Genomic DNA, 10,482 nt, shown 5'->3' with positions numbered 1-10,482 from the left:
TTCTTTTATCCTTCTGGCTCATCGGATATTTTGATTGCTTGCGTCACTTTGTGTTATCAAATGAGATCAATTTGTTCCATGTGCTTTCTGCCATGTGCCTTGCTCTTATGCTAGTCTCAATGTTGTATAATAGTGGATTCACCTATGGATATCATGTTCTTATCAATTACAAGATTTTTGTGTATATGGGTTCTTTGTGGATACATATCATGATTATAATTGGCGACTTAGAAATTTTTGTACATAAGAAAGTTCATATCTTTCCTTGATAGCATTTATTCCTTGCCGGCCACTTTGTGTGTTCCTTTTATTCGTATAGTGGCTTCGGTAAGAGGTTGTGTCGTGAGTGCTTGTATGCATTGCATATATCCTTGTGCACTCATGTGTTTTGGATGTATTTTGGTCCCATACTTGACATGATGATATCATTGGATATTCCTATTTTATCTTGTCCAAAATATGTTCTTTGGATCTTTTGAATGTTTTCCTCCCATGTTTAATCTTATTTTCATATGAAACTATCTTGTTGCATTCTAGATCCTAAATATGGGTTGAGCTCCTCAAATTTTTCTTCATTGAATATGTGCATTTGATTTCACTCACATTTTCGTGATATGCACACATTAAGGAGGAACTCATACTATATAAGTCTTCTAGATTCTTTTTCATCCATTTTGGCATTTGTTGCCAATGGAGGAGAAGTTTAGAGGGTTTAAGATAAGTATTTTTGCAGTGCTTGTTGTCACTCACGCATATCTACGCTTGTTATATATTCTTGTTGCCTGGATGAGTATTGTATATAGAGAAATCTTCTCCTAGTTTATGTCAACCAATATATGCAATGACATTCAAAGTTCATTCACACATGCATGTATTGTGGGGGAGTTTGCTCTATATACTATGGGTGTACTATCATCAAATGCTTGTGTAGTGTCTTGATGATAGTACAACCATCCCAAGTATACAGTTTATCCTCAGATAAATTGCATGCTTGTTTAAAAATTCATTATATAAACCCTCTTGTTGTGATTGTCATCAATTACTAAAATGGGGGAGATTGAAAGTACATGTAGTCCCCATATGTGGTTTTGGTAATTAGATGACAATCCTATAGGACTATTGTTTGCATTGAGATATACATTTGAAGGTTAGCCCCATTGAAAAACGATTGAGGAATAATGGAAGACAACTCCTTTGAAGCAACAATTACACTGAGATGATGAAAATGGAGTTCATTGGAGTATCTTAAGGGTTGCCATGCTTGGAGCTATGGTTTGAGCCATAGTGGATCAAGATCTTAAAAGGATAATTTGAATGATGAATTCTAGGAGTGGCTCAAAGATATGATCATAATGGACTCATGTGTTGAGTCATGATTGAGAAAGTTATTCAAGTGAGGAATTCAATATACCCTTCATGACGTTAAAGATTAAACATGGGGTAGAGATGTCGGTTGACCAAGATGAAGCTCAGAGATCGAACTCTAAATGGTTAACACACGAGAACAAACGATGCACCACATAGGATCTTGTGGTGTGATAAGAAATTATCAATTGTACTCTGTGTACTAGCCCATACTATGTGTTGTGTATGTTTTTGAGGGTTAGGTGATTCTCATGGGCTCGCATCAAGAGAGAGAGAGATCTCAAGTGTCCATGAGAGGATGACATCAAGTGTTGATGATCATGGTTGACAAGTGCAAGTTCAAGATAGCCATCCTGAAGGATTACATGCTTGAAGCTTGTGGATGATCACATGACGAACGTATGAAGATGAATACAATGCAATGCTCCCCATATGGCTTGTGGGGGAGCTATTTGAAGCATTCACCAAGTGTCATGATCAAGATCATCGTTCTGACTTGAGCCAAGCATAAACTCCAACATCAAGCTCAATTGGAATGCTTTGGTCAAAGGTATTAGTTCCTTTGGCTTTAGTTGTGAGGATCGATGACCATCGGAAAGGATATATGCTCAAGAATGAGCTTCTGGAAGCTACCTAGTATAGTTCTTTTATGTTTCTTGAGTTATAGGGGTCCTGCACTATTAAGAGGGGATCCAAGGGGTTAGTGATAGATTTGCTCAAGTCAACATATTATATTTCTACTTCCTCACATCATGTTCCAACATAGGCATATTTCACTCCTATCCAATACAAATACAAAATGCCTATACATCTACCAAAGAAAATCCAAAGCCAAATAGGTTACCCAAATACATGATAATACCTTTGCATAATTTGCATCCTCCATTTTTGTTGATCTTGGGTTGTTCTATATGTGAGGACCTGGGATTTTTCCATAGCTTCAAACTGAGCCCAAGATCATCAAAATAGGAGTCCGGATGTGAAAGTTATGCATGTTTTAGTTTTGGGGTTCCTGTTATTCTTGGTTGGATGTCCGGGCTTCCGGGTCCCCCCGGATGTTCGGGATCCTCCCGGAAACCCGGCCCAGAAATTCCGGAACCTGTTTTCAGATGCTCGTTGTACCGCCGGATGTCCGGCACTTGCGCGGGTTTCCAGGGCCCCAATTTTGGCCAGATGTCTGTGCCTTGCCAAATGTCCGGGGCCGTGTGCTTTTCTCAGCCACCGGATGTTCGGCCCTTGCCCTGATGTCTGGCCCGACATTGTCACTTACTCACAAACGGCTAGTTTTCTAGGCCTTCTACAAATACCCCTCTACTAATCCGGTAGAGGGCTGGCCACTTCATCGAAAATCGCCCCAAGAACACAAGTGGCTCCCTCTCACTTCTCCGACACCAAATATTAGATCCCTGAGAGATTCGTGAGAGTTACTGAGAGTTTTTCCAATCAAGTGATAGATGCACTCCATCTCCCTCTCTTGACCAAAGGAATTCGTGATTTGAGAAAGTCTTGAGCATTTCCCCTTTGTTCTTGTTACTCTTGGAGGTTGCAGACTCCTAGGCGGTAGGAGTGCTCCAGTGAGGAATCAACTTGTGATTTGTCCCCTGAAAAGTTTGTGAAGGTTTGGAGGACGCCTCAAGGTCTGCCACTAGTGGTAGAGAATCACCTTCATGGTGATATCTCAAGGAGAATAGGGTGAGCCTTCGTGGCGTTGGTGTGCCTTTGTGATAACATCCCCCTCTCTAATGGTGACTAACTTCCCTCCAAGGAAGTGAACATCAGGATACATCCTCGTCTTCGTGACTTTGGTTATCCCTAACCCTAACTCCTTACTTGTTGTTTACTTTGTTCACTTGACCGTGCATTCACTATATCTTGTTGTTCTCATTATATTGTGCTATCCATTCCCTTGAAGAGATTATTTAGGCCTACACTTTATATTCACAATTCATACTTTCTACTATTGTTCTATCTTACACTTAGTGTTAATTGCTAGCCTGTAACATTCATTTCCATATCTTGTGACATAACTTGTGTAAGCTTGTAGTGCTTACTTGAGTTTGCTTGTATCATTCAATTCCATATATTATGATACAATTTGTGTAAGCTTGTATTACTTACTTGTGGTTGTGTGTATTATTCATTTCCATATCTCGTGATATAGATTGAGTAAGTTTGTGTGACTTACTTATGCTTACTCATATCCTCGTTGTTCTCATCTTGTTTATCCTAAGTCGTTGGTGCACTTAGTGAGCCTAGTATATTTAGGATTTGTGCTTGAAAAGTATCCGCTTAGTTTATTTCCGCATTAGGGTATAGACAAATCTTTAAAAGATTTTAAAATGCCTATTCACCCCCAACCCTCTAGGCGACGTCGTGGTCCTTTCAGGGTTCGACACTCGTACTTATCAAAATGACTATGATTGATCCCCTATACTCGTGGGTCATGAGAATGCTACCTAACATATTTATCCATGTAATCTTCTTTATTGTAGCATGAATATTCAGATCCATAAGATTCAAAACAAAAGTTTAATATTGACATAAAAACAATAATACTTCAAGCATACTAATGAAGCAATCATGTCTTCTCAAAATAACATGGCAAAAGAAAGTTATCCCTACAAAATCATTTAGTCTGGCTATGCTCCATCTTCATCATACAAATTATTTTATCATGCACAACCCCAATGACAAGCCAAGAAATTCTTTCATACTTTTGGTGTTCTCAAACTTTTCCATTTTTCACGCAGTACATGAGCATGAGCCATGGATATAACACTATAGGTGGGATAGAATATGGTGGTTGTGGAGAAGACAAAAAGAAGGAGAAAGTCTCACGTCAACTAGGCAAATTAATGGGTTATGGAGCTGACCATAAATTGATATCAATGTGAGTGAGTAGTGATTGCCGTGCAACGGATGCACAAGAACTATAAGTGTATGAAATCTCAAAAACAAACTAAGTGGGTGTGCATCCAACATTCTTGCTCATGAAGACCTAGGGCAATTTGAGGAAGCCCGCAATTGGAATATACAAGCCAAGTTCTATATTGAAAAATTCCCACTAGTATATGAAGAACATAGAAGACTCTCTATCATGAAGAACATGGTGCTATTTTGAAGAACAACTGTGGAAAAGGATAGTAACATTGTCCCTTCTCTCTTTTTATCTCATATTTTTTTGTTTGGGCTTCTTTCGCCCCTTTTGTTTTTTTGTTTGGGCTTCTTTGGCCCGTTTTATTTTTAATAAAGTCCAGAGACTCATCCCAACTTGTGAGGGAATCATAGCTTCCATCATCCTTTCACCATATGGGACAATGCTCTACTAATGATGATCATCACACTTTTATTTACTTAAAAATCAAGAATTACAACTCAATACTAGAACAAAATATGACTCTATATGAATGCCTCATGCATATGAGAACAATATGACAATGATGGTATGTGTCATAATAAAACAGAACGGTGGAAGTTGCATGACAATATATCTCAGAATGGCTATGGAAATTCCATAATAGGTAGGTATGGTGGTTGTTTTGAGGTAGGGTATATGGTGGGTTTAATGCACCGGCAAAAGTTGTGCGGTACTAGAGAGGTTAGCAATGGTGGAAGGGTGAGAGTGCGTATAATCCATGGACTCAACATTAGTCACAAAGAACTCACATACTTATTGCAAAAATTTATTAGCCATCGAAAGAAAGTACTACACGCATGCTCCTAGGGGGATTGATTGATAGGAAAAGACCATCGCTCGTCCCCGACCGCCACTCATAAGGAAGACAATCAAAGAATAAATCATGCTCCAACTTCATCACATAATGGTTCACCATACGTGCTGGCTATGGGAATCACCAACTTTAAACACAAGTATTTCTACCAATCCACAATTACTCACTAGCAGGACTCTAATATCACCATCTTTATATCTCAAAACAATATGCAAGGAATCAAACTTCTCATAGTATCCAACACTCGTTATATGAAAGTTTTTATTATATCCCTCTTGGATGCCCATCATATTAGGACTAAATTCATAACCTAAGAAAATTACCATCCTTTTTAAAGACTCTCAAAATAATATAAGTGAAGCATGAGATTTCAACAATTTCTATAAAATAAAACCAACACCGTGCTCTAAAAAGATATAAGTGAAGCATGTAACACCCACAATGCGGCTATATCTCCCACGTGTCGGGGCATGACTTAGAGGCATAGTCGCATGGTAGTTTTGTCACAAGAGGGGCAATATTCACAAAATCCCAGGTACTGAATAAGAAAGGGATAAAGAGTTGGCTTACAGTCGCCACATCACACAAATACCAAGTTAAACATACATCATCCACAGTAAAATCAACGGTCCGACTACGGAACCAAAATAAAGGAAGACAACCACAAATGTTAGATCCGCGATCGTCCCAACTAGACTCCACTACTGATCATCAGGAAAAGACACATAGTAACGGCCTGAATCCTCATCGAACTCCCACTTGAGTTCGGTAGCATCACCTGCACTGGTATCATCGGCACCTGCAACTGTTTGGAAGAATCCGTGAGTCACGAGGACTCAGCAATCTAACACCCGCAAGATCAAGACTATTTAAGCTTATGGGTAGGATAAGGTAATGAGGTGGAGTTGCAGCAAGCACTAAGCATATATGGTAGCTAACATACGAAAATAAGAGCGAGAAGAGAAGCAATGCAATAGTCGAGAAGCTAGAAGTGATCAAGAAGTGATCCTGAAACTACTTACGTTCAAGCATAACATAAGGCCGTGTTCACTTCCCGGACTCCACCGAAAAGAGACCGTCACGGCTACACACGCCATTGATGCATTTTAATTAAGTCAAGTGTTAAGTTCTCTACAACCGGATATTAACAAAATTCCCATCTACCACATAACCATGGGCATGGCTCTCGAAAGTTTATACCCTGCAGGGGTGTCACAAGCACTCACGGTCAACGAAGGATATTCCTTCTCCTGGAAAGACCCGATCAGTCTCGGAATCCCAGTTACAAGACATTTTGACAATGGTAAAACAAGACCAGCAAAGCCACCCGACTGTTCCGACAAATCCCGATAGGAGCTACACATATCTCATTCTCACGGCACACCGGATGAGACAAGCTACGAGTAAAACTAGCGCTCGAGTTTCCCCGAGGTGGCCCCGCAGGCGGCTCGGTTCGGAGCAACACTTAGAGAAGTGAAAGTGCAACTATCCCTAGGTGGTTTTGGTAATTCATAACAACATATAGCTCATTGAGCTAATGCTATTCCAAGATGATTATTTCAGGAAAGCTCAATGATTGGCATGGCATGGATGTGAAAGTGGAACCCTCAAAATACTAAGGACAAAGGATTGGCTCAAGCTCAAAAGCTCAAGACACTTCATTTTATATTTTAGTGATCCAAGATCACATTGAGTCTTTAGGAAAAGCCAATACTATCAAGGAGGGATGAGGTGTTGCTTAATGAGCCTCTTGCTTCATGTGCTTAGTGATATGCTCCAAAACCCTCAACTACTTTCCCATATCCACATATGACCTAAACCCTAAGCCAAACTCGGTCCTACCCATTCTTCCTATCCGGCGCCACCGAGTTTCACTTGTCATTAGCCACTGCCAAACCCTAGCAATTCGGTCCTACCGATAGGGATCTCGGTCTCACCGAGATGGGATTGCAAACTCTCTGTTTCTCTTTCGTAACTTTTCGGTCTCACCGAAAGAGCGAATCGGTCCCACCGAGATAGCAATATAAACTCAGTGTTTCCCCTTTGTAACTTTTCGGTCTCACCGAGTTCCACTCGGTCTCATCGAAAGAGCAAATCGGTCCCACCGAGTTTGCCTGACCAACTCTCTGGTTAGCTAATTACCAAATTCGGTCTCACCGAGTTTGTGTAATCGGTCTCACCGAGATTATGTTATGCCCAAACCCTAACCATATCCGTCCTACCGAGTTGCATGTCAGTCCCACCGAAAATCTCTAACGGTCACTAGGTTTACATTTTCGGTCCGACCGAGTTTATTGATTCGGTCCCACCGAGATAGGAAAACTGTGTAACGGTTGGATTTTGTGTGGAGGCTATATATACCCGTCCACCTTCTTCTCATTCAAGGAGAGAGCCATCATAACACACACACCATTCCAACTCATATGTTCTGAGAGAGAACCACCTACTCATGTGTTGAGACCAAGACATTCCATTCCTACCGTATGAATCTTGATCTCTAGCCTTCCCAAGTTGCTTTCCACACAAATCTTCTTTCCACCAAATCCAAATCCTATGAGAGAGAGTTGAGTGTTGGGGAGACTATCATTTGAAGCACAAGAGCAAGGAGTTCATTACCAACACACCATTTGTTACTTCTTGGAGAGTGGTGTCTCCTAGATTGGCTAGGTGTCACTTGGGAGCCTCCGACAAGATTGTGGATTTGAACCAAGGAGTTTTTAAGGGCAAGGAGATCGCCTACTTCGTGAAGATCTACCGCTAGTGAGGCAAGTCCTGTGTGGGCGATGGCCATGGTGGGATAGACAAGGTTGCTTCTTCGTGGACCCTTTGTGGGTGGTTGCTTCTTCGTGGACCCTTTGTGGGTGGAGCCCTGTGTGGACTCGCGCAACCGTTACCCTTGGGTGGAGCCCTATGTGGACTCGCGCAACCGTTACCCTTCGTGGGTTGAAGTCTCCATCAACGTGGATGTAGGATAGCACCACCTATCCGAACCACAAGAAAAACATCCGTGTCTCCAATTGCGTTTGAATTCTCCAAACCCTTCCCTTTACATTCTTGCAAGTTGCATGCTTTACTTTCCGCTGCCTATATACTCTTTGCATGCTTGCTTGAATTATGTGATGATTGCTTGACTTGTCCTAAATTAGCTAAAATCTGCCAAGAACTAAAATTGGGAAAAGGTTAAGTTTTTATTAGGTCAAGTAGTCTAATCACCCCCCTCTAGACATACTTTCGATCCTACAAGTGGTATCAGAGCTTTGGTCTCCAGTTGCTTTGATCTCCATAGCTTTTTGTGGTCATAGCCTCGGTTTCACAACCTAGGAGAGTATGGCGTCTAGCGAGGGAAATTATCACCGTAGAGGTCCTTACTTTGATGGTACTAATTTTGCTAGTTGGAAGCATAAAATGAAAATGCATATTCTTGGACATAACCCCGCCGTTTGGGCTATTGTGTGTGTTGGTTTGCAAGGTGACTTCTTTGATGGGAGAGAACCGAACCGTGAAGCTACCGCGGATGAGTTGAAGATGTTGCAATACAATGCTCAAGCTTGTGATATTCTCTTCAACGGATTGTGCCCCGAAGAATTCAACAAAATCAGCCGCCTTGAGAATGCGAAGGAAATTTGGGACACTTTGATTGATATGCACGAAGGTACCGACTCCGTCAAGGAATCCAAGTTGGATGTGCTTCAAAGCCAACTTGACAAGTTCAATATGAAGGATGGTGAAGGTGTCGCTGAAATGTACTCTAGGCTTGCTCTCATCACAAATGAGATTGCCGGCTTAGGAAGTGAAGAGATGACCGATAAATTCATCATCAAGAAGATTCTAAGAGCCTTGGATGGAAAATATGATACCGTGTGCACATTGATCCAAATGATGCCCAATTACAAAGATCTCAAGCCAACGGAGGTGATTGGAAGAATTGTTGCTCATGAGATGTCACTTAAGGATAAAGAGGAACTTCACAACAAATCAAGTGGTGCCTATAAAGCCTCATGTGAAGCCCCTACATCACCAAGTGAGAAACAAGACTTCAATGAAGAATTGAGCTTAATGGTGAAGAACTTCAACAAGTTCTACAAGAGTAGAAGCAAAGATAGAAGCTCCAAGTCAAGGTCCTACAATGACAAAAGATCTTCTAGTCGAGAGCGAAACTGCTACAATTATGGAAGACCCGGACACTATTCCAATGAGTGTATGGCTCCCTACAAGAGAAGAGAAGATTCTCCAAAAAGAAGAAGCAAAGGATCACCACCAAGAGAGAGGAGTAGAGATGATCGTTATGAATGAAGATACTCACGGAGAAGCAAGGATTTGGAAAGGAAGGAAAAATCATCAAGGAGCTACACAAGACAAAGACATCAAGCTCATGTTGGTGAATGGGTATCCGGCTCCGACTCCGACAGCCACTCCGAGAGAAGTTATTACTCCGGCTCCGAAGATACTCAAGATGAAGGTGTTGCCGGTCTAGCACTTGTGTCAACCAACTCCTACGACATATTTGACTCACCAAATGAAGGAATTGGAAGATGCTTCATGGCCAAAGGTCCTAAGGTAACACACCCCGAGTATGTTGATTTCAATAGTGATGAAGATGACTTGTTAGGTGATGATTTGCTTGGTGACAACTCTAGTGATGAATATTATGATGAAAGACCAATTAATCATGCTAATCAAGAAAAAACGAATGACAATGATAAGGAGAAAATTGAGGCCCTAACTAAAGAACTAAACACTCTTAAGTTAGCTCATGAAACCATCTTCGAAGATCATCGAGAACTTTTAAGAGCTCATGAGAAATTACGCTTTGAAAAGCTCAAGCTTGAGCAAGAGCATGAGTTCTTAAAGGCAATCAATGATGATCTCCGCAAGAAAAGTTCTTCTTACATTGCCAAGCGTTTACTCTTATCCACTTACATGCCTCAAGTCAACTCTAGTAACAAGAAAGATTCTTCCTCTAGTAGTAACAATGATCATGCTAAATCCAATATTGTTGCTTCTAGTAGTTCTCTTGATTCCACTAATGATTCTCTTAGCCAAGTTACACTTGAGCAAGAAAATAGCTTATTGAAGGGAATTATAGAGAAAGGAGTGTACAAAAGCCTTGCCGGGAGTAAGCAATTCGAGGAAATTGTGCGCAAGCAAGGAATGAACCGGAAGAATCAAGGTGTTGGTTTTGAACGAAAGTTCAATGCCAATGGAGTTGAGTGGGAATAAGATCAATACCCCAAGACAAAGTTTGTCCCTCAACAAGAGAAGTATACTTCTTTCAAGGGGACACAAGCTCAAGATGATCTTCCACCACAAGACTACAAGCAAAAAGGCAAGTACAAGCTTCAAGAGGAACTTGATGCATTTGAAGAAGCTCCAAAGACCTTAGTCA

The sequence above is a fragment of the Triticum dicoccoides genome, chromosome 6A (genome assembly GCF_002162155.2).
Source record: "Triticum dicoccoides isolate Atlit2015 ecotype Zavitan chromosome 6A, WEW_v2.0, whole genome shotgun sequence".
NCBI lineage: Eukaryota > Viridiplantae > Streptophyta > Magnoliopsida > Poales > Poaceae > Triticum > Triticum dicoccoides.
This window is presented reverse-complemented; position numbering follows the sequence as displayed.